The sequence below is a fragment of the Oryx dammah genome, unplaced genomic scaffold, assembly GCF_014754425.2.
Source record: "Oryx dammah isolate SB20612 unplaced genomic scaffold, SCBI_Odam_1.1 HiC_scaffold_3, whole genome shotgun sequence".
Lineage (NCBI taxonomy): Eukaryota > Metazoa > Chordata > Mammalia > Artiodactyla > Bovidae > Oryx > Oryx dammah.
In genome coordinates this window covers 6,846,007-6,873,393 of record NW_024070187.1, presented here as the reverse complement: position 1 = coordinate 6,873,393, position 27,387 = coordinate 6,846,007, and the positions used below count along the sequence as shown (strand labels likewise).

At 38.8% G+C, this 27,387-nt stretch overlaps 1 protein-coding gene across 1 annotated transcript in view; it reads left to right on the top strand.

The window, feature by feature from the left end:
- Nucleotides 1-27,387, top strand: part of NDST3 (N-deacetylase and N-sulfotransferase 3) — a 166,409-nt gene that overhangs the window by 25,330 nt on the left and 113,692 nt on the right. The window lies entirely within an intron of this gene.

The window sequence follows — 27,387 nt, the reverse complement described above, 5'->3', positions numbered from 1 at the left end:
TCCCAGACTATAGGGTGTCTTTTCATTTTCTTGATGATTTTCTTTAATGTGCAGACATTTTTGAGTTTAATTAGGTCCCATTTGTTTATTCTTTTAGTTAGTGTATGTATTTATTTATTTATTTTTGGTTGCACCGGGTCTTCATTGCTGTGCATGGGCTTCCTCTGGCTGCAGTGAGTGGGGGCTACTCTTCGTTTCCGTGCACAGGCTCCAGGCAGCTTCAGGAGCTCCAGCACGTGGGCTCAGAAGCTGTGGCTCATGGACTATAGCTGCCTGCAGCATGTGGGATCTTCTTGGACTAGGGAGCACACCCCTGTCCCTTGCGATTGGAGGGCAGATTCTTATCCACTGTACCACCAAGGAAGTCCCTCGTGTATTTATTTCTGTTTCCATTACTCTAGGAGACAGATCCAAAAAGAATATGTCTGCAATTTATAATATGTCAAGGAGCATTCTTTTTGTGAAGATTTATTTGTTGATTTTGGCTGTGGTGTGACTTTGTTGCTGCACGCAGGCTTTCTCTAGTTGTGGCAAGCGAGGACTACTCTCTGGTTGAGGTGCACGGGGTTCTCTCTGCAGTGGCCTCTCTTGTTGCAGAGCAGGGAAGCTGGATGTGTGGGCTTCAGTTGTTGCAGTATATGGGCTCAGGAGTTGTGGCTCATGGGCTCTAGAGCACAGGCTTGGTAATTGTGACACGTGAGTTTAGTTGCTCCACAGCTTGTGGGTCTTCCTGGATAGGACCAAAGGGTGTACCTTGCCTTTCAGGGTGGATTCTTAACCACTGGACCACCAAGGAAGCCTGAGGGTGTTCTGCCTATGTTTTCCTCTAGGAATTTTATCTTACATTTAGGTCTTTAGTCCATTTTGAGTTTACTTTTCTATATTGTATTAGATTATGTTCCGATTTTATTCTTTTACATGTAGCTGTCCAGTCTTCCCAGCAGCACTTATTGAAGAGAAAGTCTTTTCTTTATTGTGTTTTCTTACCTCCTTTGTTATAGATTAACTGACCATGTGCATGGGTTTATGTCTGGGCTTTCTATCCTATTGCATTGATCCATATGTCGGTCTTTGTGCCAGTACCATACTGTTCTAATTATTGTAGCTTTGTAGTATAGTCTGAAGTCAGGGAGCATGGCTCCTCTGTCTCTGTTCTTCTTTCTCAAGATTGTTTTGGCTATTCAGGGTCTTTTGTACTTCTATATAAATTTAAAAGTTTTGTTCTAATTCTGTGAAAAATTCCATCAATAATTTAATAGCGATTGTGTTAAATGTACAGAGTGCCTCAGGTGGATTTTGCAGTAATTTTAATTACTGCAAGTGTAATTATTTAACATTGCAGTATAATTGATATATACCACTATATTTTAGGTGTACAACATAATGTACACCTAAATATTTGTATACACTGCAAAATGACCACCAGAACTAGTCTAGTTATCATCTGTATCCATAAAAAGCTACAGATTAGTAGCTTTTTTTTCCTTGTGCTGAGAACTTTTAAGATTTAGTCTCTTAACAACATTCAAATATTCAATATATTTTGGCTGTAGTCACCATGCTGTACACTGTATTCCCATGATTTATTCAATAGTTAGAAATTTGTGACTTTTGATCCCCTCACACACGTTCCCCACCACCCCCCAGCAATCCATCTTCCCCTTGGCAACCACCAGTCCGTTCTCTGTATCTGTGAGTTTTGTTTGTTCATCTGTTTTGTTTTTCAGACCCCACGTGTAAGTGAAAGCATCCATCATTTGTCTTTCCCTGTCTCACTTACCTCACTTAGCACAAAACCTTCAAGGTCCATCCATGTTGTCCCAAACAACAAGATTTTCTTTTCATGGCTGCGTAGTATTCCACTGGGTGTGTGGGGGTGGGGGTGTGTGTGACAACATCCTCTTTACCCATTCATACAGTGTGTGTGTGACAACATCTTCTTTACCCATTCATACATCAGTGGACACTTAGGTCATTTACATAGCTTGGGTATTGCAAATAATGCTACAGTGGACAGAGGAGTACGTATTTCTCTTCAAAGTAGTCTGTTTTCTTCAGGTAGATACTCAGAAGTGCACTGAATCTCCTTCGCATGTGACCTAGGTGCTTTTCAAACTGCTGCTTTCGCACTGGGTCCTGGAGTTAGTGAGTCTGTGCATAAGCACTTTAACAGCAGAATGTCACTTCCTCATAGCTCTTCAGGCCTCTAGGACACAAACCTTGTTGGTTTTAAAAGCCTGGTGTTCGGGGGGCTTGTCTCTCTGGTGCAGGTCCCAAGGGTCGAGGTGACTGACGTGGGACACAAACTTCACTCCTCAGGAGAAGTGCCATTTTAGTGAGCTAGCCTCCCAACTGGGCGGACGGGAGACACCCTTGCAGAGATTGTATCTCTCCCTCTCCTGCCCGCCCCAGCATGGCCCTCTTACCCTTTTTAGTGGAGGAGCAGTTCAGCTAGTTTTCAGGTCTTTTTCAGCGGGAATTGTTCTACATGTGGCTGTAGACTTGGTGTGTCTGTGGGAGGAGGTGAGTTCAGGGTCTTACTCTGTGGCCGTCTTGAACTGCCTCCTGAGCGGCTCAGCATCTTACACTTACCGGGCTTGCAGAAAACTGCACCTGGGGTTAAGAGCGCCTTCTGTGCTGGCCAGTAATTTGTCCCTTTTTCTCTTTTGTTTCAGCTTGGGTTTTTTTAATTGAAGTGTGAAAGTGACAGTGTTAGTCACTCAGTCGTGTCTGACTTTTGTGACCTCATGGCCTGTAGCCACCAGGCTTTTCTGTCCATGGAATTCTCCAGGCAAGAATACTAGAATAGGTTGCCATTCCCTTCTCTGGGGGATCTTCCCAACCCAGGGATCGAACCTGGGTCTCCTGCATGGCAGGCAGATTCTTTAGCATCTGAGCCACTAGGGAAGCTTTGGTTTGGGTTTTTTATTGATGTATAATATTGTGTAAGTTACAGGTATACAATAGTGATTCACAGTTTTTTTAAGGTTATACTTCATTTATAGTTATCATAAAATGTTGGCTATATTCCCCATATTGTACAATATATTCTTGCAGCTTATTTTATACATAATAGTTTGTACCTCTTAATCCCTACTGCTATTGCCCCTCCCCCTTTCCCACTGGTAGCCACGAATTTGTTCTCTGTATCTGGGACTCAGCTTCTTTTTTGTTTTAGTCACTAGTTTGTTTTACTTTTAGATTCCATGTATGTGGTGATGTAAGTTATTTGTTTTTCTCTATCTGACTTATTTCACTTAGCATAATATCCTCCAAGTCCTTCCATGTTGATGCAAATGGCAGATTTTCATTCTTTTCATGGCTGAGTAGTATTCCATTGTATATATGTACCACATCTTTATCCATTCACCTGTTGATGAATACAGGTTTCTTCCATATCTTGGCAATTGTAAATAATGCTGCTGTAAACATTGGGGCACATATATCTTTTAGAATTAGTATGTTTTTTTTTTTTCAGATATATATACCTAGGAGAGGAATTTCTGGGTCATAGGGTAGTTCTTAGTATTTTGAGAAACCTCCATACTGTTTTCGATAGTAGCTGCACCAGTTTACATTCCCAGCAGCAGTGTCCAAGGGTTCTCTTTTATCCACATCCTCACCACATTCATTATTTATATTCACTTAGGTGATAGCCATTCTGATAAGTGTGAGGTGATATTTCAATGTGGCCTTGATTTGCATCACCCTGATAATTAGCAATGTGGAGCATCTTTTCATGTGCCTGTTGGCCATCTGCACTTCTTCATTGGAAAAATGTCTATTCAGTCTTCTACCCATGTTCAAATCAGGTTGTTTGCTGCTTTTAAACAGACTTAGCAGGATCCAGAGGCCAGGGCTGATATGGTCTCATTATTCCCTGCCCCTCAGAGGATGAACTGTGTTAATGAAGTAAAATTAAAGTGAAAAAAAATGCCTCTTTGCCATATCACCATTAAGCTATTGTGTTTTTCTCACTTACTGTTGCCAGTTATATTTTATTAACTATGAATTATAATTCATGGTAATTCCCCCCTCTTTCTCCACTCAATTTGCCAGATAAAATAGTTGCATAAAGCTACAAACCAGCCTGCTGGCTTCTTGAGACTATACATATGAAACTGTTTCCTGCAGCTTTGAACATCAGAAGAATTTAACAGCTTTTGTGAATCTAGTACCGGTGCTCATTTTTAAGCCAGGAGCAAACATATAAATCATGTGCAGCACAGTGTACCTGTCTTTAGAAAGCTGTTTACTGTCAGGTGTATTTATTAGTATCCCATGGTTTCAGGCAATATGTTTGCTTTGCCCTATCCTATTTTTCTCTATGCACACACACAAATTCCTGCACCAAAGCTGCTCTGGTTTGTTCCAAAACGCAGCCTTTGGGGATGGTTATTTTCCCACATACATCCTTGTGCAGTTGCTGTTAATAGTATCTTAAATAGACTGGATCTTTTCCTGTCCTTGCATGTTTACAATTCTCCTTTTTCCACTTGTTAAGAACTGGGAAGGGTCTGAGATTTCATCCTGTTTGCAAGCTAACAGTCCACCCGCCACAGTTTCATGGATGCTGTCAGAAGGTGCAAGCCTCCTGAGGCAGAGAGAAAGTGTTCTATTTCTCACAGCAGTGGCAGCAGCCAGAGTGTTCGCATGTGTGCTGATTCCTCAAGTGCCCGTTCCTGCAGAGTGCCGTGCACAAGTCTAGATCGATACCCGCACATGCAGAGGACTGCATTACAGGAGAGGAATCCTATCCTCAAGGAATCCAAATCTTTCATAATGGGTAGTAATCCTGAGTGACCTTTGCCCCAAGGATAGACATGGTCTTCTTTATCCTGGAGAGTAGGCATCTTGCCCTTTGCTCTGAAGGGAGGTACTATCTCTACCTTGCAAGGCTGTCTGTTCTATAAACATCCTTGTAAAGACAGTTCCAAGCGAAGATAGTCAGTGCCTCCGCTCACGCAGGCATGCAAGAATAGCACACAGAATTATCTTCCAACACCACCAAAGCTTTTTCTTCATGGACCTGTGTTACATTTTATTAGTGTTTGCAATACATGCTTTTAAAGTTAACATGGATTTAGTTCTATGAACATGTAATCCCCAAATCAAGTGGGCCTTAGGAAGAAGTCAAGTGGGCCTTAGGAAGCATCACTACGAACAAGCTAGTGGAGGTGATGCAATTCCAGTTGAGCTATTTCAAATCCTGAAAGATGATGCTGTGAAAGTGCTGCCTTCAATATGCCAGCAAATTTGGAAAACTCAGCAGTGGCCACAGGACTGAAAAAGGTCAGTTTTCATTCCAATCCCAATGAAGGGCAATGTCAAAGAATGCTCAAACTACCACACAATTGCACTCATCTCACACGCTAATAAAGTAATACGCAAAATTCTCCAAGCCAGGCTTCAGCAATACATGAACCGTGAACTTCCAAATGTTCAAGCTGGTTTTAGAAAAGGCAGAGGAACCAGAGATCAAATTGCCAACATCCACTGGATCACTGAAAAAGCAAGGGAGTTCCAGAAAAACATCTATTTCTGCTGTATTGACTATGCCAAAGCCTTTGACTGCGTGGATCACAATAAACTGTGGAAAATTCTGAAAGAGATGGGAATAGCAGACCACCTGACCTGCCTCTTGTGAAACCTGTATGTGCAGGTCAGGAAGCAACAGTTAGAACTGGACATGGAACAACAGACTGGGAAAAGGAGTACGTCAAGGCTGTATACTGTCACCCTGCTTATTTAAAGTCTATGCAGAGTACATCGTGAGAAACGCTGGGCTGGATGAAGCACAGGCTGGAATCAAGATTGCTGGGAGAAATATCAATAATCTCAGATATGCAGATGACACCACCCTTATGGCAGAAAGTGAAGAACTAAAGGGTCTCTTGATGAAGGTGAAATAAGAGAGTGAAAAAGTTGGCTTAAAGCCCAACATTCAGAAAACAAAGATCATGGCATCCAGTTCCATCACTTCATGGGAAATAGATAGAGAAACAGTGGCTGACTTTAATTTTGGGGGCTCCAAAATTACTGCAGATGGTGATTGCAGCCATGAAATTAGAAGACACTTACTCCTTGGAAGGAAAGATATGACCAACCTAGACAGCATAGTAAAAAGCAAAGACATTTCTTTGTCAATAAAGGTCCGTCTAGTCAAGGCTATGGTTTTTCCAAAGGTCATGTATGGATGTGAGAGTTGGACTATAAAGAAAGCTGAGCACTGAATAATTGATGCTTTTGAACTGTGGTGTTGGAGAAGACTCTTGAGAGTCCCTTGGACTGCAGGGAGGTCCAACCAGTCCATCCTAAAGGAGATCAGTCCTTGGTGTTCATTGGAAGGACTGATGCTGAAGCTGAAACTCCAGTACTTTGGCCACCTCATGCGAAGAGCTGACTCATTTGAAAAGACCCTGATGCTGGGAAAGATTGAGGGCTGGAGGAGAAGGGGACAACAGAGGATGAGATGGTTGGATGACATCTCCAACTCAATGGACATGAGTTTGGGTAGGTTCCGGGAGTTGGTGATGGACAGCGAGGCCTGGCGTGCTGTAGTTCATGGAGTCGCAAAGAGTTGGACACGACTAAGTGACTGAACTGAACTGAATCCCCAAATCACATAAGTCAACTCTTGCAAAGGAATACCTCATGCATCTTTTTTTTAACTGAGTTAAAACTGCAGTTTTTAATTTCTGCTTAATTTGCTTAACCTCTGTGTGCTTCAATTTCCTTATATGTATAATGAATTAAATAATATTATCTATTTGTTGAATAGATTAAGTAAGATAATCCAACAAGTTGCTGAATAAGTGAAATGAGATTGTCCATCTTTAGCACAGAGCCTAGTAAACATTAAGTATGCATTGCTCAATAAATATTAGCTTTCATTAGAACTGGCTACAAGTGCAGCTTAATGAGAAGTACTTAAAACACCTCATTCACTAAACCAACACCAATGAGCCCATTGCCAAATGTACCTTGGGGTGCTGTTTGCTTTTTGTTGCTATGAAGCATGTTATCAGGAATCCACATGTGTGTGCTAAATCACTTTAGTCATGTCTGACTCTTTGCAACCCTATGGACTGTAGCCTGCCAGGCTCCTCTGTCCATGGGATTCTCCAGGTAAGAATTCTGGTGTGGGTTGCTGTGCCCTCCTCCTGTGGATCTTCCTGGCCCAGGGACCGAACCCATTCTCTTGTGTCTCCTGCACTGGCAGGCAGGTTCTTTTCCACTAGTGCCACCTGGGAAGCCCCAGTAGGTGGAGATAAAAGGAAGTAACATTTTTGGAGACCTATTATGTGTTTTAGGTCGATTATTTGATCTAGAGCTTCCATGAATTATTTAAATCAGTCTTCGTAGAAGGTGTCATTTAAATCATCTTTTAAAGAAGGTATCAGTGTACAAAAGTGTAGACTGAGACTCATTTATTATCAAGGCCATACAGCTTATAAATGGAAGAGCAGAAATCAAACCCTGTCTGACTAGTATGCCTGTGCCTGTTTAATGTTTAACCATCCCATCTTACTTTCTTCAACGATCTCCCTGTCTTTGGTGGTTTAGTCACTAAGTCGTGTTCGACTCTTGTGACCCCATATACTGTTGCCTGCCAGGCTCCTCTGTCCATGGGGTTCTCCAGGCAAGAATAATGGAGTGGGTTGCCATTTGCCTCTCCAGGGTATCTTCCCAACCCAGGGATCAAACTCGGGTCTCCTGCTTTGCAGGTAGATTCTTTACCAACTGAGCTACAAGGGAAGCCCATCATGAGAACAATAACATATACAGCCTGCTAGGTCTGAGCTGTACTTGTGGCCTAAATGACTCTTTTTGTACCACAGCCTATTGCCAGACGCATAGGTCCAATAAACATGGTTTTCTCCGTCATTTTGAATATATGATTCCTGGTTTTGGTGGCTTTCAAATCTCTCTCAGGAACCTTAATGACAGTGACATCTTTGAGAAATGCAAGCATGACCACTTCTGTTGGCTTTTTTGAGAGCCATTAAACAGAAATTATAAAAGTAAATTATAATAAGCCTGCAATAATTTTTAAAAAAAACCCTCATTCAGGTAAATCCTACAAACTCCTTTTATCTTTGGAAGATAGATTCCTAATGCTACACTAAAACAAACAAAGGTAAAAACATGCCTTTTTAACAGTTCCAAAGGTATTTTCTTTCTTAGCAACTCTGCTCAAAAAATCGATTATACATTCTTTAAAGAACCTCAGAAAAAAATCAGGCTGTGGAAAATAATGATTGCTTCCTAACACTGGATAAAGGTTTGCTATAGATTTGCTGCAGAATTAAGATCCTGTGTTTCCTGAAATCTTTATTGACTGTAGTGAACCAAATCAGAAGTTTTCTGAAATAATGCTTCCAGCTCTCTCAGAAATTCACCACATCAAGAAAACTCCAAAATAAAAATTTTTTAATGTCTGATGGAAGGGTTCAGACAAATGTCCCAGAACTGCCTGAGGATATTTAAAATTCATATATAATCTTAAACATACATGAATCAGGAAAAGTACTAATAGAAACTATTCTGGTACAATAATTGAAAGTAATTATACAGTCCCTGACAATAATAAATTGATACTATAGGGAAAGCCAGTCAACCAACATAACACACAGAATAAGTGAATGAAAAAACCTTTGCAGGCTTTCATTGCTAACGTTGTTGACTCCAGACCCCACCCTTGCTCACAGTGGTCACTCTTGGTTACTATTAAAACAACGTCATACGTGATTTACCCTTGTTTTTGTTGTTGTTGTTGTTGTTCTGCCTCCTTTAAATTTTTTAGAGGAAAAAAACAGTAGCTGTATAACATGGTCTTGTGAGAAAATCAGGACACAAAGCCAGGAAATGAAGAATTTCACTCTCAGCCTGTTCCGCTTTCCCTAGGAGTTCAGTTACCGTATCGGCTTTTATCTGTTCCACCGAGCATCTACTGAGAACGTCAGCTATTATGGACTACCACCTAGATACCTGGCCGTTTTGTGACTTCGTGTTTATCTGACATCCTCTCAAGGATTTCAATACAGATTTTTTTCCGTTCCATACCACTGCCATTTGTAAGAAAGTTTTATTTTACTTGAATGAGACAGTGAGTGAAAAGAAAGAGAAGTCGCTCAGTCATGTCCGACTCTTTGTGACCCCATGGACTGTAGCCTACCAGGCTCCTCCGTCCATGGGATTTTGCAGGCGAGAGTACTGGAGTGGGCTGCCAGTGCCTTCTCCAGGAGATCTGCCTGACCCAGGGGTTGAACCCAGGCCTCCCGCATTGCAGGCAGGCCCTTTACCATGAGTAGTCACTTTCTCAGGAATGTGCGCCTCCTCTCATGTAGTCTGTGGTCACTGCTGAACATTTCTGTGACTTTCTCACACCTTTTTCATACCCATAACTTCTCTGTCCCTTTCATACAATGCACTTAGTATTTTGAGTGTCTTGGAATCAAGGCTCATTCCTAGAGCTTGTTTAAAATCTGGGCTGCTTTTAATTTATGAGTAGTTTAAGATTATATGTGAGTTTCTTTTTGCACTGAGTTATGAAGTAAAGATTGAGATTCAAACAATGTCATAGAAAATCTTTTAACATTTTCCTTTGATTCATTCATGTGATCCAGAGCCTCACGTGTACATCTCCGTAGAAACTTTCATTTTAGGAGAATTTTTTCAGTACCCCTAACATCTTAAAACTTAGTCACTCAGACACCACCCACCTGCCCTCTGACACCTTCTTCCTGATTGAAAGAGGCATTTATGTATATGAGTCACCTCCTGCCAGCTTCATAGGAATTTCATAAAAGCAATCTGCCTACCAGCTTGGCCTGAGGACAGAAAATCACATTTTGTATCAATGTGAAAGCCACTCTTGCTTGTGGAAAGTCACAATAGAGCACCTTTAAGACCGTAACTCTCAGGATATCCAGCCTTAATCTATTCTCTGTAATATAGAGAGTGAACTTATAAATGCTATGCGTTCAACAGTTTGGCCTCAACTTCTTCCATTTTAAATACTTTTTTGGTGATACAAAAATGAGAGACTAATTCATACTCAAGAAAACTACATTTATATTATGTATGTAATATACATATATGTGTGTGTGTGTATATATATATATATATATATATATTTATGGGGCTTTCCAGGTGGCTCAGCGGTAAAGAGCCCACTGCCAATGCAGGAGACTCAGGTTCGATCCCTGGGTCAGGAAGATCTCCTGGAGGAGGAAACGGCAACTCACTCCAGGATTCCTGCCTGAAGATCCCCATAGACAGAGGATCCTGACAGGCTACAGTCCATGGGGTCACAAAAAGAGGGGGACACAACTCAGCAACTGAACAACAACAATATATATGTGTATACAGATATATGTATAGAGAGAATATGAATGCAGGGAGAGTGTAGATGAATAAGTAAACATACTAACAAAACACATTGTCTTTTCATCCCAGTACAAAAATATTAGAGTGGGAGGATTTAGAAGGTTAGATTTTAACACAAGGGAGAGACTGACCTTAACCATTCTCAACTAGGATGGGTGTCCCCAGGTACAGCCTGTGGGATGTTGTCAGACATAAGGAAACTCACCATACTAGGGAGAATAGAGGAGAGTTTGAATGCTGCATTATTTTCTTTCTTTGGTTTCAATTCCCACCCTTGTTTAAAGTGAAGTTGAAAGTAAGTGGAACTGTCTATAATAAAACCTTAGTCACCACTTGGGTTTTCTGTGAAGGTACCAGTCAAATTGCAGAAATGAGAGTCATCTAGGTGAGGTTCAGTGCTAAGTATTTTTTTTTTTAATATTGAGAATTAAAATAATAGCAATAGGAGAATTGGAAATAGTGTTTTAAACCATTCCTTATCAAAATCATACTATTCAGAATTTGATGAAAGCACATTTTTAGGGTTATCTGCAGTGACTAAAACCATGGTCAAAATAAAATGTTTGATTCCCTAGGTTGTTCCTAGGGCATCTAACTGTGAAGGGCAAGCAAGTTAACATTCACAGAGTACAAATAAATACGAAACTCAAAATTATCTGGACGACTGTGGCCATTGCTGTGCCCAGCTGACTCATGGTGGGGCATGGCCAGGGCGTGCCCGGCTCTACCCCCTGCTCCTTTCAGTCCCATCAGCATTTTACAGAGTTTCTTAGAATGCTAGTTGTACACGATCTGTAGTAACAAACTTACAAAACAAAGAAACTGTCATTTAGTTTTTGTCAGTTTTGTGTAACTTCATTAATCTCTTAAATGTTTACATGGAAACTAACACAAAGATTCTCCTTGTGTTTGAAAAGAGGGCCTTTCTAAAACCCACTCTGAAGGCTGTGCATATTTTCATCTGTATTTTCTAACAGAGAGATAAAGAACAAAGCGGTTAGGAGCTTCCTTGCCACATCAGCTCTGCCTCCGTTGAGTTCACGTGTGAACTCACAGCCTCCATGTTCAGACTGTTGCTGACCGTCTGATAGTTAATGATGTTATTATGAGATTTTTACATAAGACAAACAAAAACAGGTATAGGTCACAACTGGTCTCTTCATCTAAGGAAATTGATTTTCATAGGTTCAGGGAATGACAAGTTTAACTCCTATTTGGAATTTATGATATTGGAAGGCTCTGTGGAAAAAAGAACATGTTTCAAAGCTTTTTGAAAATTTTTAATCAATCTTTCAGAAACAAGTTAAATAATTTGATTCATAAATTCTCTCTACCTTAGTAATGGGATATATATATATACATATATATATATATGATTTTTTAAGTCACTGCAGACAGTAATATAGAGCCTTTGGATTCTAGACAATTCTATCATTGACTAGACTTTCATTTTAGTTTTATGTGAAGTTATATTTATAAAGAAAAAATTTTCCACTAGGGAACTGAAGAGATATTGCCCTCGACTCCTTCTGAGGTAGTAAGAGGATTCCCATCTAGCTTATTTATTTACATATGAAATTGGTCACCAAGAGCAAATAACTATTTTATGACCTAAATAGAATAAATAACCTCAGTAAAGCTGAAAAAAGAAGAAAATAATGGCATCTTTCCCAAGTTTAGAGTCAACCTAACAGTTATAACTCAAAATTTAAATCAAGCCTAGGATTTTTTATTAGAAGAATGGTCTAAGTCATAACGTCAAACAAATGTGACTTTAGATATTCTGTTTAATAATTTAAAGACTAAAGCACTGAAGTCTGTGTTCTGTGCTTTGCCTTTGTGTATGTGAACCCCCCACGTCAGTCACACATCAGCATCTGGTGTGTGTTCCAAAGGAGAGGCCCATGACAGAGCCTTTTATTAAAATTATATACGTAAGAATAAGAAGGGCTTCTTGTAACTAGGACCCCCATTGTTGACCCTGAGCTATGAAGAGTAAGACGTGAACTTTGCAAACAAGGGTAGATGCAGAATGATAACCAGGAAAGAAAATCTGGTCAAAGAAGGCACATGTCAAGCCAACTCCATCATGGAGATAAATGTCACCCTTCTGATAGTTGAAAGACCGTGCCTAGAGGAAAAGGCACAAAGGGTGAAAGGTTTAGAGCACCCATGGGAGAGACCACCTGCTCCTCATACAAACGAGTGGAACAACTGTATACTTCCAGCCTATGGAGCATTCATGGCAAAGGGATGCCTGATCCTCATGGCATCGTCTCATGGGGCCCTTTATTTTTCCATTAGGAACAAGGAGCCACCTGAACTACCTCCACCTCCGTCCTCATACCCAGCACAGCCCTGCTGTGGCAGGACTTGGTGGGGCGTTGAGCACTCCTGCATTTGATACCACATTTCACAAAAAGTGAATGGGGAATATTTTAAAGAGTATGTGAAACTGTAAGAGCAAATCTGATTTGAAGTTTACTTCAGCTTTAAGACATTTTTTGAGACATTTACAAGCAACTGAAAGGCTCATTCTCAAATGGAATGGATTGCCCCATCTTATTAGAGCCCCGGGATTGAATATAAAGTCAGTAGCTATGAGCCATTTAACTTTTCATTAATTGACTGTGGGTTCTTTAGCTTTTAATTAATTCAAACAGATGAATAAATGAACTTCAAGTTTACAAGATAAGCTTGAAATCATGCAAGGCTGGGAGAGCAATAGTAACAAACCACTATTTTTTTCATTAACAAATAAACAATCTAAAATCAGATGTGGAAATCTGCCAGTACTGTTTCTGATTTTTATCTTACCATTTATTTGAAACTTGTAACCTTTCATAACTTTATTCATTCAAAAAGAAGGAAAAAAATCAAGGAAGGAAGGAAATACTTCTCTTACGTAAATTAATCAGAAATAAGTAACTTTCAGATGTCTTGTAAACTAGTTCCAGTATTTAAAGAGGCTTCTTTAGTAGAAAATAATTCTGGGCCAAAATTCCAGAGTTTTATGAAGTTGAAGAGTTTTATGAAATGGTCTGATTGGATCAGCTATGAAGATAAAATTAAAATAATGTATATGAATAGAACTATGTTTTTCAAATTTAATTTAAAAATTAATTTTTCTTGGTTTGGTTTGGCTTTATAAATTAACATGAATAATTTAACCTATTCTTTTTTTTGGTAGGAATCATGTCAGTCTATAGAACAAAGTCCTGAGGGTATGAGGGTTCACCAGTAATATGCTTATCCTCATGATCAAAGATGGTGACCTCAGTGCAACAGTTTGAGAAATACCAGGCTTGGACATCTCTTAAAATTTTTCCAGCTTCAGATTCTGTGATTCTCCTGTGAGATTCTCATTATTTATGACGCATTCTTAGTTCAGCCACAGGTAGAGGACTCTCTAGTCAAGTTTTGATTGCCAAATATTTCCTGCTCTTCCCTGCTCTCTGAAGGTATACAGAACCCCCTCCATGGAAGAATCTCTGGATCTTTCCCCTTTCCAGTTGTAGTAATATGCTTCCCCCGCTCTGGCTACTGCTGTACAGTCCACACAGAGGTAATACTAGCACCCAAAGTAATTAGCATTTTTTAATTTTTATGATAATTTATTCCATTTTATATCTATCATTTTTTTCCCTTTTAAACCACTTTATGTGGGTTGCCATTTCCTCCTCCAGGGTATCTTCCCAACCCAGTGATCAAACCCATGTCTCATTTCTCCAGCATAGGCAGGCGGGTTCTTTACCACTAGTGCCACCTGGGAAGCCCCAGAGTTAAACATTCTTGTGATCATTTTAAGTCTTTTTTTTTTTAGATTTAGGTTAAAGTATTAAAATTCTATCATGATTTTGATGTTCCAGACAGTGCTCTTTACACAGATTACATCATCCAAAACTTACAACTCTATGAAATAGGTATTGAAACACAGTGTTTTTGAAATAAGAAAATTGAGGCTTAAGGAAAGGCACTTGCCAGTGTGAAAAATTACTTAGTATACTTGGAGTTGGGATTCAAGCCCAGGAACCTTCCCTCTAGAAACCACACTATTATTTTTCTGAATAGCCTCACAATTAAAATATTGTCAGAAAGTCAGAGGAAGTCATCCTGGTAGCTTGACTTGGCTTGAAGTCTTTGTCAGATGTTAGACCATTTCTATTTCTGGTCTGGTCAAGAGAACTGGCCTTTTCTCTCCATCTTTAGAGCTTCTAGTCTTCTTTTTGCTTTTACTGCTGTTTCAAAGAAGCTGGACTGGTCCAAATAGTTTTTTCTCAATTTCAGTTCCAACTTTGGCTAGAGAATTGCACTTCTGCTTCAAACAAACTACCCTAAATTTAAATTCAGGAGCATCCATTCATTCACTTATTTATTCAACAAATATTTATGAGTAGCTACTACATATCAGGCAGTGGGCCGTCTTCATACAGGCCAAGTCCTTGCTCTCATGTTCCTTATGTTCAGTGGGCGTAGATAACAATGAGCAAACACGTGGTACCACACAGCAGCCTAACAGTGCTGTGGAAAATGGTGGAGGGGACAGGAGACGCAAAGCGTGGGCCTCCGGGCGCGGGTGTGCTGCAGAGTGGAAAAGGATGGCCAGGGAGAGCTGCTTCAATACGGTCAAATTTGAGCAGAGACGTAAAAGAAATGGGAATCCAAAATGTGCCCATATGGGGGAGAGAGAAAGAAGAGCAAGAACAAAGGCCCAGATGCCGGAAAAAGCTTAGAGTTTTTCCCTGACAATAAGAGAGCCTGTGGGCTAGAGCTGAGAAAAATGAGCTAATGCCTGAAATTGCTTGACTCATCTGTAAGTCGTTCAAGAATGTCATTTGGCTTTAAAAATATAAATCGTTTCCCAGAAAACTTATTTTAGACAATATTAATATTTTTATACATTGTTTAGGACTTTAAAGACTTTTCTCAGATATTATCTCATTTTCTCCTTAAAACTTCCTATGACTGAGTGGTAAGTCTAATTTGATGATCCCAGCAACTAACATAGGACATAAAATATAGTAGGCACTCAGTGAATGTATATTGAATTAATAAGTTGAGTTATGGAATCAATGGGACAACTTTTTCAACCTTATGATATTCATTTTTATGGACCACTGATTGGGTTATAATGTAGGGAAGCCTTAGAAGCTATGGTGATGTTTCAGATCGTTTGCCTCCACCATATTAAATGCGAATTTATTTTTTGTAATAATTTATGCTTTTTCTATCTAACTCTTCCATTCGGTTCTTTAGTACTTTTTCTTGTAGCTAATTTCCATAACTTCAAATTTATCTAATCTGCCATATTCTTGGAATCCATTTCATAAAGCTTATCAGAACCTATGATATAAAAGTGATTCTAAGTGAAAGCAGGAAACGTTTTTTAATAAGTTCAATATTATTAATTCATGCTTCCTGTTGTTTTGACTTCATCTTTTTTATTTATACATTAACAGTTAGGCTCTAGTCAACTAAGTTGCTAAGCAAAGTATACACTTGTGTCTTTACCCTAGCTTTCATTTTAAAAAAAGAAGAAAATTTATAGAGCATTTCAGTCCAAAGGAACCAAACAGGTTCCGTGGTCTGATCTAAAGCCACACTAGGGGTTTCCGTGCTGGGCCACACAGGACCTTGTTACCTGAAGCACCCACAGGTTATCTGAGCTCTGCTAAGCCCTCACGAAAGCAACAGCTCCCGTCCTGTGTTAAGGATCTGCGCACTTTGCGCAACAGAATTCCTGTGTCCTCTTCATGGAAGCCATCACGTCTGTTTACTCTTTAGTTGTCCTACAAAAAATGTCGAAAGTTGTTCTTTCCTCTCCTGGTTGGGTAGTATTGTGGCGTTACCTCCATTCATTGGTTCTTTCATTCACTCAACAAGGAGCTAATCAGACCCCACCATGTGCCAGGCACTGCGTTGGGCGCTGCAGATCCAGCATCGTAGAGACAGATGTCATATCTACTCTCTTATAAAGCTAAATGAATAATTCTAGAAGGGGAGAGGGAATGAATGATTATAAATGAAGAAATGCTAAATAGTAATATGATATAGTCTGTGAAGAAAAAAAAATAAACTAGGGAAACCAGATAACAATGACCTGTTTAAAACAGTGTAGTTAACAGCCACTATGGAAAATAGCAAGGAGATTCCTCAAAAGACTAAAATTAGAACTACCATATGATCCAGCAATTCCATTCCAGCGTATATATCTGAAGAAAAATGAAAATACAAATTTGAAATGATATATGCACTCCAAGGTTCATAGCAGCGTTATGTACAACTGCCATACTATAGAAGCAACCTAAAGTATCCTCTAACAGATGAATGGATAAAGAAGATGTGGTGTGTGTGTATACACACACACACACACACACAATGGACTACTCAGTTCAGTTCAGTTCAGTCTCTCAGTCGTGTCCTACTCTTTGCGACCCCATGAATCACAGCACGCCAGGCCTCCCTGTCCATCACCAACTCCCAGAGTTTACCCAAACTTGTGTGTATCGAGTCGATGATGCCATCCAGCCATCTCATCCTCTGTCGTCCCCTTCTCCTCCTGCCCCCAATCCCTCCCAGCATCAGGGTCTTTTCCAGTGAGTCAACTCTTCGCATGAGGTGGCCAAACTAGTGGAGTTTCAGCCTCACCATCAGTTCTTCCAATGAACACCCAGGACTGATCTTTAGGATGGACTGGTTGGATCTCCTTGCAGTCCAAGGGACTCTCAAGAGTCTTCTCCAGCACCACAGTTCAAAAGCATCAATTCTTCAGTGCTCAGCTTTCTTCACAGTCCAAATCTCACATCCATACATGACCACTGGAAAAATCATAGCCTTGACTAGATGGACCTTTGTTGGCAAAATATCTCTGCTTTTGAATATGCTGTCTAGGTTGGTCATAACTTTCCTTCCAAGGAGTAAGCATCTTTTAATTTCATGGCTGCAGTCACCATCTGCAGTGATTTTGGAGCCCCCCAAAATAAAGTCTGACACTCTATCCACTGTTTCCCCATCTATTTCCCATGAAGTGATGGGACCAGATGCCATGATCTTCATTTTCTGAATGTTGAGCTTTAAGCCAACATTTTCACTCTCTTATTTCACTTTCATCAAGAGGCTTTTTAGTTCTTCTTCACTTTGTCCTTAAGGGTGGTATCATCTACCTATCTGAGGTTATTGATATTTCTCCCGGCACTCTTGATTCCAGCTTGTGCTTCTTCCAGCCCAGCGTTTCTCATGATGTACTCTGCATATAAGTTAAATAAGCAGGGTGACAGTATACAGCCTTGACGTCCTCCTTTTCCTATTTGGAACCAGTCTGTTATTCCATGTCCAGTTCTAACTGTTGCTTCCTGACCTGCATACAGATTTCTCAAGAGGCAGGTCAGGTGGTCTGGTATGCCCATCTCTTTCAGAATTTTCCACAGTTTATTGTTATCCACACACTCAAAGGCTTTGACATAGTCAATAAAGCAGAAATAGATGTTTTTCTGGAACTCTCTTGCCTTTTCAGTGATCCAGCAGATGTTGGCAATTTGATCTCTGGTTCCTCTGCCTTTTCTAAAACCAACTTGAACATCTGGAAGTTCACGGTTCATGTATTGCTGAAGCCTAGCTTGGAGAATTTTGAGCATTACTTTACTAGTGTGTGGGATGAGTGCAATTGTGTTGTAGTTCGAGCATTCTTTGGGATTAGCTTTCTTTGGGATTGGAATGAAAACAGACCTTTTCCAGTCCTCTGGCCACTGCTGAGTTTTCCAAATTTGCTGACATACTGAGTGCAGCACTTTCACAGCATCATCTTTCAGGATTTGAAATAGCTCAACTGAAATTGCATCACCTCCACTAGCTTTGTTCATAGTGATGCTTTCTAAGGCCCACTTGACTTCACATTCCAGGATGTCTGGCTCTAGGTGAGTGATCACACCATCGTGATTATCTGGGTCATGAAGCTCTTTTTTGTACAGTTCTTCTGTGTATTCTTGCCACCTCACGATGGACTACTACTCAGCCATAAAAAAAGAGTGAAATCTTGCCATCTGCAGCAACTTCGATGGACTTGGAGGGTAATGGGTTTATTGAAGTAGCTCAGACAGAGGACAAATACTGTATGTTTTCACTTATATGTGGAATCTAAGAAATAAATGAGTGTAACAAAACAGAAACAAACTTATAGATACAGAAAACATACTAGTCGGGAGAGGAGAGGGGTGGAGGAAAGGTCAAGAAAAGCGAAGGGAATTAAGAGGTATAAAATTAGATATAAAAAGTATGTAATCTACAGCACAGGGAATATAACTAATATTTCATAATAACTTTAAATGGAGTATAAGCTATAAAAAATATCAAATTACTGTGTTGTACATCTGAAACTAATATAACATTGTAAATCAACTCTTCAGTAAAATCAGGGGTAAGGAAGGTCTCACCGAGGGGATGACATTTAAGCAGAGACCTAGTAGAGGTGAGGAAGTAAACCACATGAATATCTGAGCAAAGTATATCTTTGAAGAGGAAATAGCAAGACTAAGGACCTTGAAGTGAGAATAAACTTGGTATGCTCCAGGAACAGCATACAGATGAGTAAATCCACAGCTGGGTGAATAGAAGGGAGGATGATAGAAGATAAGGTCTAAGGCAAGTTCCAAATACCACGAGAATTTTTGAATATTGACTGTCACTGCATCCCAACAGTTCCTGATGTCTTTACTTAATGCATTTCTGGACAGTTTTCTTAAAGTCAGTGTATAGGATATGGAGCATCTGTTGGAAATAATTTGGGTAGAGTAATTCATGTAATGCTCTTTCAATAAAATTTAGGAAAAAACATGAAGACAACAGTACTCACAATTGCACAGTCTCGGTTGTTGAGGTGAAATCTACATGCATAAAACTACCATGTTAAAATCATCCAGTGGCATCAGTGCATTCACAGAGCTGTTCAACAGCCACCTCTGTCTGGCACAAAACACTTTCATCACCCCAAAAGGAGACCCACACCCATTAAGGAGTTCTGTCAATTTCTCCCTACCTCCCTCTGCAGCTCCAGTCCACTTTCCATCACCATAGATTTACCTCTTCTGGATACTTCATGTAAATGGAATCATATAGTATGTGACCTTTTGTGCCTGGCTTCTTTCACTTAGTATTAATGTTTTCAAGATTGATCTGTATTGTAGCATGTATCAGCACTTCATTCCTGGTTATGGCTGTATAATGTTCCATTGTATATATGAACTGCAGTTGGTTTACCTGTTCATCTACTGATGGGTGGTTTCTACCTTTTGGCTACTGTGAATGGTGCTGCTATCAATGAGTTTGTACAAATATTTCTCTAAAAACCTGTTTTCAGTTCTTTTGGATATAAAATGAGGATCATAATTGCTGAGTTATATGATAATTCTATATTTTACTGTTTGAGATACCACCACACTGTTCTCCACAATAGCTGAATTGTATAGTCCCATGGCAGTCTGATTCTTAAGACATATCTATCCTCGGGACGGGGAGCCTGGAGGGCTGCCGTCTTTGGGGTCGCACAGAGTCGGACATGACTGCAGCGACTTAGCAGCAGCAGCCCCTATAGTCACTTGCCTCCTCAACACCTTAACTTCCCTAGGCTGCAGCTGATTACCTTAGGTGGCAATCTGATTAACTGGTTCTCACAACTCAAGCTGAAGGGGGACTTTTATTAGAAAACCTAAGGAGAATAAAATTGATAAAGACAAAACATGAAAACTTCTAAAGGCTACCATCTGTGTTGTATAATTTCTTACCCAGATTACTCCAGGCATGATGAAGTACATTGGGGTCAACACTGTGGGGTGGATTCTGTGATCCTATATATTTCCTCAATTGGATCCTCAACTGGATTCTGATGATCCTATACATTTCTTTTTATTTTCTAGAATATTTTTGATTTTAGAATTCACAGTACCTATTATTTATGTGGCTTATAAAATCAATAGCTGAATGCCTACTGTATACCAAGAATTTTCTTATATAGTAGATATCAAAGATTTCATATTCTCAGAGAAAAGGATGCCTCTAAGTAAGTGAAAACTTGTGTTGAGCTATTTGAAATCAAGGAATAAGACAGTGATTCTTAGAGTGTGGTATAATGTCACCTACAGCAGAATCATCGAGGATGATTTGGCCTGCTTCAGCACTATAGTTCAGAATCTCTGGTTAGATTCCTGTGTTAGAACCCAGAAATCTGCATTTTATTAAGCTTTTAAGATTATCTTCATGTGTTTAGAAGTTTGAGAAGTACTGAAATAGGGAATGCTTTTATTTTAGCACTTTTTTTTACAAATAACTTGAAAACAGAATGTTTTATAATAACCTTTTGGATATGAAATATGTTAAAATTAATTCAAGATTAAAAACAGTTTATGAAAATAAAATAGCAAAAGAATGTTCCACAATATTATTGTCAAATCTTTATGAGTTATTGCACTAGGAGATCAATCAGAAATTCATTAATGTCCCCATTCAATAAATAGTTACTTGTCCTTCTCCTCTGCCTGACAACATGCTAGACTTCAGTAGTGAAGGTGAACTGGACAGAGACACTACCTCATGGAATTTATAGTCCAGCTTTAGTAAAACCCAAAATGTATTTGGTGGGGATAGGGTTGATGACCAGTTGTCAGAGTTTTTTTTAAAGTATTTACCACTTTCACCTCTTAGGCAGAACAGATAATGCTACTTAAGGGGTTTCCAACGTAACTGCAACTGTTAAAGGAAACTTAATTTGCTCTGGAACAGTAGTACATGGTTTGAGATGCTTTAGTCCCTTCATATGGAATCCTACACCTCTCCATCCTTTTCTGCTTTGCTGCTGAAAGCAAGTATTTAAAATTACTAAGGTTTAAAAATTATGTTTATTACAACACATAAAAACCTTTTCTGTATAATTGAATGAGTGAGATACAACTTACAGTTGCCTAAAGGTGCTGAGAACTAGCTTTTATTTTTATCTCTTTTTTGAAAAATTACATTAGCATTTTGACTATTTGGGTATACAGCCATAAGCTAAATAGAATATGTATAACAATTTCAAATGAATGCTTAATGAGAATGGTACTTGTTTTCCGTTTTCCGACTCATATGTCATTATTTGCCAATTTCAGTCCAATAAATTTTCTAGCAAACCATCTCTCATGTGTATGATTTAGAGGTTATATAATTTTGCTCTGGACAGTTTAGGTATGATTAACGAATAATTCAAGATGACCGTGTTACTGTCCTTTCCTTGGTTTCCATAAAAACCCATTATTCTTTTACTACAATACAAACAATAAAATACATGAACATTTTGTTGGAAGATAAAGGATTCACTAAGGGTTTCCCAGGTGGCTCAGTTGATAAAGAATCTGCCTGCAGTGCAGGAGGCCTGGGTTTGATCCTTGGGTTGAGGAAGATCCCCTGCAGGAGGGCATGGCAACCCACTCCAATCTTCTTGCCTGGAGGATCCCATGGACAGAGGAGCCTGGCGGACTACAGTCCATGGGGTCACAAAGTGTCAGACACGACTGAGTGACTAAGTACACAAGGTCACTTAGAAAGAAATGCACAGCACTGTAAAAGTTGCTATAATACAGCTACATGGGCCATATTCCTTAGTGCCAACAACGTGTGCGTGCTCAGTCATGGCTGACTGTTTGCAACTCCATGGACTGTAGCCCACCAGGTTCCTCTGTCCATGAAGTTTTCCAGGCAAGAATACTGGAGCAAGGTGCCATTTCCTTCTCCAGGGAATCTTCCCGACCCAGGGATCCAACCCACATCTCCTTTGTCTCCTGCATTGGCAGGCGGATTCTTTACCATTGAGCCGTCTGAAGCCCCAGTGCTGATTAGACATCTCCAAAAGTGCCAAGGCTCAATTTTAAAATATCATTTAAAATTTTAGGCAAATGCCTGACTTTACACCAAGTGAACAACAGTGAGAAATAGAAGATGGGATTTTGTGACAGGATGATAAGGAATTTTTAAGGTTGACAGAGGAAAGGATGAAAAATTCCACTCATAGGGCTAAAATTCCACTTCTGCATGCTAGGAAAGGTATTAAGGTCATGTATCCATGTTCTCACTTGATCTTCATGCCAAACCCATGAATATCTGATGTTTGTGTGTATGTGTACATAGACCAAGAGATACAGGAGCTTATATTGGTAATTAGCTGCCCAATTGTTTTTGTTTACTTTAGCAGATCTAGCTACATTATACATATTTATATTATAATTAATATTTGGTTGATTAAGAAAATATTAACCCTAAAAATTATGTGCTGAAACATACTTTGGCCTATTGCTAAAAAAACATATTAAACACTAAAATTTCTTTCCCAGACTTAATTTAGTCACCAACTACTTTTGTTAACTATCAAAAGATAAAATAGGTCAAAATATAGTTTAGGAAGCCCAGATAAGAAACAAAAAGCTAGCAGATAATTCCCCAAAGAATGTCACACATGTAATGAGTCCTAACATAAATCTCCATATAAAACTCTTTTGCAGTTATTTTTAAAAATTTTGTCTTTTCTATTTGCTTTATTTTTTTTAATTTATTTATTTATTTATTTTTAATTTTTACTTTACAATTCTGTATTGGTTTTGGCATAGATTGACATGAATCCACCACAGGTGTACATGCGTTCCCAAACATGAACCCCCTCCCACCCCCCTCCCCACAACATCTCTCTGGGTCATCCCTGCGCATCAGCCCCAAGCGTGCCATATCCTGCATCAGACATAGACTGGCAATTCGATTCTTACATGATATTATACATGTTTCAATGCCATTCTCCCAAATCATCACACCCTCTCCCTCTGAGTCCAAAAGTCCGCTATACACATCTGTGTCTTTTTTGCTGTCCTGCATACAGGGTCATCATTGCCATCTTCCTAAATTCCATATATATGTGTTAGTATACTGTATTGGTGTTTTTTCTTTCTGGCTCACTTCACTGTATAATCGGCTCCAGTTTCATCCATCTCATCAGAACTGATTCAAATGTTTTCTTTTTAATGGCTGAGTAATACTCCATTGTGTATATGTACCACAGCTTTCTTATCCATTCATATACTGATGGACATCTAGGTTGTTTCCATGTCCTGGCTATTAAAAACAGTGCTGCGATGAACATTGGGGTACATGTGTCTCTTTCAATTCTGGTTTCCTCTGTGTGTATGCCCAACAGTGGGATTGCTGGGTCATAAGGCATTTCTATTTGCAATTTTTTAAGGAATCTCCACACTGTTCTCCATAGTGGCTGTACTAGTTTGCATTCCCACCAACATTGATATGTTCATTCTGTTAAAGAAATTTGGAGAAAATCAAAGATATATAAAATCTCCCATTTCACTCAGTTCGCAGACCCCTGTTTCTTTAAATTAGATCTTTTTTTTTTTTTTTTTTTTTTTGCCTTCAACTAGATCTTTTAATGCGTGTAACTGCTTTTGGCTTTATAGAATGAACCCTCAAAAAACTAAGTTACTGGGGTAGCATAGAGATTCAAATTTGGAAAATAATTTTGGAAATAGTCAAATTTTTGTGTTAAATTGTATTCAAATACAGTTCTCTTATAATGTTTATTGGATATTGTGTTCCCTAGTAATATTTTTATTTGCTATTGTTTAGTTGCTAAGTCCGGTCCAACTCTTTTTTTTTTTTTTTAAATTTATTTATTTATTTTTAATTTTTACTTTACAATTCTGTATTGGTTTTGGCATAGATTGACATGAATCCACCACATGTGTACATGCATTCCCAAACATGAACCCCCCTCCCACCCCCCTCCCCACAACATCTCTCTGGGTCATCCCGCGCGTCAGCCCCAAGCGTGTCATATCCTGCATCAGACATAGACTGGTATTTCGATTCTTACATGTTATTATACATGTTTCAATGCCATTCTCCCAAATCATCACACCCTCTCCCTCTCCCTCTGAGTCCAAAAGTCCGCTATACACATCTGTGTCTCTTTTGCTGTCCTGCATACAGGGTCATCATTGCCATCTTCCTAAATTCCATATATATGTGTTAGTATACTGTATTGGTGTTTTTCTTTCTGGCTCACTTCACTCTGTATAATTGTAGCCCACCAGGCTCCTCTGTCAATGGGATTTCCCAGGCAAGAATACTGGAGTGGGTTACCATTTCCTTCTCCAGGGAATCTTCCCAACCCAGGACTGAACCCGTCTCCTGCATTGACAGGCAGACTTTTTTACCACTGAGCCACCAGGGAAGCCCAATACTTTTATAAACATTTTCAGATTTGCTCAGAAATTGTTTTGCTTGGTAAGAGTAAGCAGAATTCTTTTCTCCTGAGGAAATGGTTACTTCATTGCTATATAAATATGTATTGATACATAGAGCAGAATTTATATTAGACAACAGAAGGAAACAATGTGAATGTACAATAGTAGTGTAAAGTGGTTACATAAATTATAATGTATGCATTTGATGTAATATTCAGCATCCATTAAAATCAACAGATTAAAAATTTTGGATTTGAATGGTTAATGTGATGAGAGAAAGCTTATGATATGCTGTTAAATGGAAAAGGCAAAATTCAAAACTGTATTTTTAATTATAATTGATACAGTTCTAATTTTTACTTTATGGCTCTAATTTCACTTAGCTATACATCTCTATATCTAAGTATATGTGTTTTTTTTTTTTATTTTAGTCTCTAAGTCATGTCCAATTCTTTGCAACCTTGTGGTCGGTAGCCTTCCAGGCCACTCTGTCCATGAAATTTCCCAGGCAAGAATACTAGAATGGGTTGCAATTTCCTCCTCCAGGGGATCTTCCTGATCCAGGGATTGAACCTGGTCTTCTGCACTGGCAGGTCGATTCTTTACCACTGAGCCACCAGGGAAGCTTATGAAATGTGTGTGTGTGTGTGTGTGTGTGTGTGCATCTATTTTATTGTGGTAAAAAAAAAAAAACAGAGAACACGAAGAAGACATACAGATAGCCAGCACACACAGGAAAAGATGTTAAGCGTCGCTAATCATCAGGGAAATGCAAACAAAACCACAATGAGATATCACTTCAGAATAGCTAAGACAAGGACAAGAAAGTACAAGTGCTAGAAAGGGTGTGGATGAAAAAGAACTCCAGTATATTGTCGGTGGGGTTTTAACTTGGTGCAGCCACTATGGAAATGGAAAACAGTATAAACCTTCCTCCAAAACTTAAAAATTGAACTACCATATCTCACAGCAATTTCACTTTTGAGTATTTACCCAAAGAAAGCAAAATTACTAATTAAAAAACCCTATTTTCATTGTAGTATTATTTATAACAGCCAAGATATAGAAGCAAGCTAAAGTCTATCAATAGATGAATGGATAAAGATGTAGTGTGTAGCTACAGTAGAATATTTGAAATTTAAAAAAAGAGTGAAATCTTGCCATGGGACATCATGGATGGGTCTAGAGGGTATCATGCTCAGTGAAGTAAATAAACAGAGAAAGATAAATACCATATGATCTCACTTACATGTAGAATGTAAAAAACAAAACGAAACAAAAACAGACTCATAGATACGGAGAACAAATGGGTAGTTGCCAAAAAGAGAAGTTTCAGGGAATGAGTGAAATTAAGAGTACAAACTGCTGATTATAAAATAATTAAGTCATGGGGATGTAATTTACATACATATGCATAAGAAATATGGTCAGTAATACTGTAATGACTTTGTATGGGCACAGATGGTTCCTAGACTTCAGGCTTGATCATTTCATAATGTATTTAAATGTCAAATTACTATTTTATATTCCTGAAGCTAACATAATATTGTTTGTCAGCTGAATTTCAAATAAAAAATAAGTAGATGAGAAGTATACAATATACAGATACAGTTATCAATAATATAATGCACATAATTACATTAACATGTAATATATTGCTGATAATTATATGAACACCTAATATTTTATGCCACTTTTAAAAAGTTTATCAGACATTCCTGCATATAGTACATCTTCTACATTCCTCATCACAGTTCTCTGAACTAGGTAATTGTCTCCACTTTAACAAATGAAGGGTAAAGTTCAGATAGATTTGTATTATCTATCACTAACAACAACAACAACAAGTTAGTAGTAGTAATTGTAGCAGCAGCAATAAGAGAGGAGTGGCAACTAGTAATTGTTGAACACATGCAGTTGTGAGAGAGTCTCTGAATAAAATGAATATCTGTTTATCCCCCCAAAAGTTCAGGTCATGAGCATAAGGGGGTGGGCTTCCAGGTATCAGACACTAGGAACAGAAGAGATTCTGTTGTGGGTCCAGCTGTACTATGGAAGGGTAGGAAAAGATTTAGTGTGGTAGACTTTTAAAAAGAGTACCTAACTTGGAATCAGGTGATGTACGTCCTTAATCTAGTACCTACCACTAATTTTATCTGTGAAAACAGGTTCTCCTGATTTTCTTCATGTATAATAGAAGTATTAACTAAGATCCTTTACAAGTCTACCATTTAGAGTGACTTTTTGCTTCCTTTAGGTGGGCACTGAACTGAACTACCGTAGTCTGGGGAAGGGGAAGAGAAGGAATATAAGAATGTGAATTTGAATAAGAATGAGAAAGAAAAGGAGAAAGAGAAATCCATTAAATACTCATAGCATGATACTTTATATGATATAATAATTAAACCTCAAAATAGCTTTACCTGTCATTAGTACAAAGTTTATCTGTTTTCCAATGAAAGGGCAAATTAGAAATTTTCTTTACCATGATACCCATATTTGAAGAATAATCACTATCTTTGGGGAATCTAAGACTTACAGATTGAAACGAATTGGATTTTGAAGACCAAAGATGTATCTGAAAAACAACTATCTGTTTCTTTCAATATATGTTTGTACATAATTTCACTTTAAAAGAATATCTTTTTTTTTAATAATTGGTGAATTACATCCCCTAAAGGGTAAAATGAGATGTATTTTATGTATTAGATACTAGTTCCTTCGAACGTGA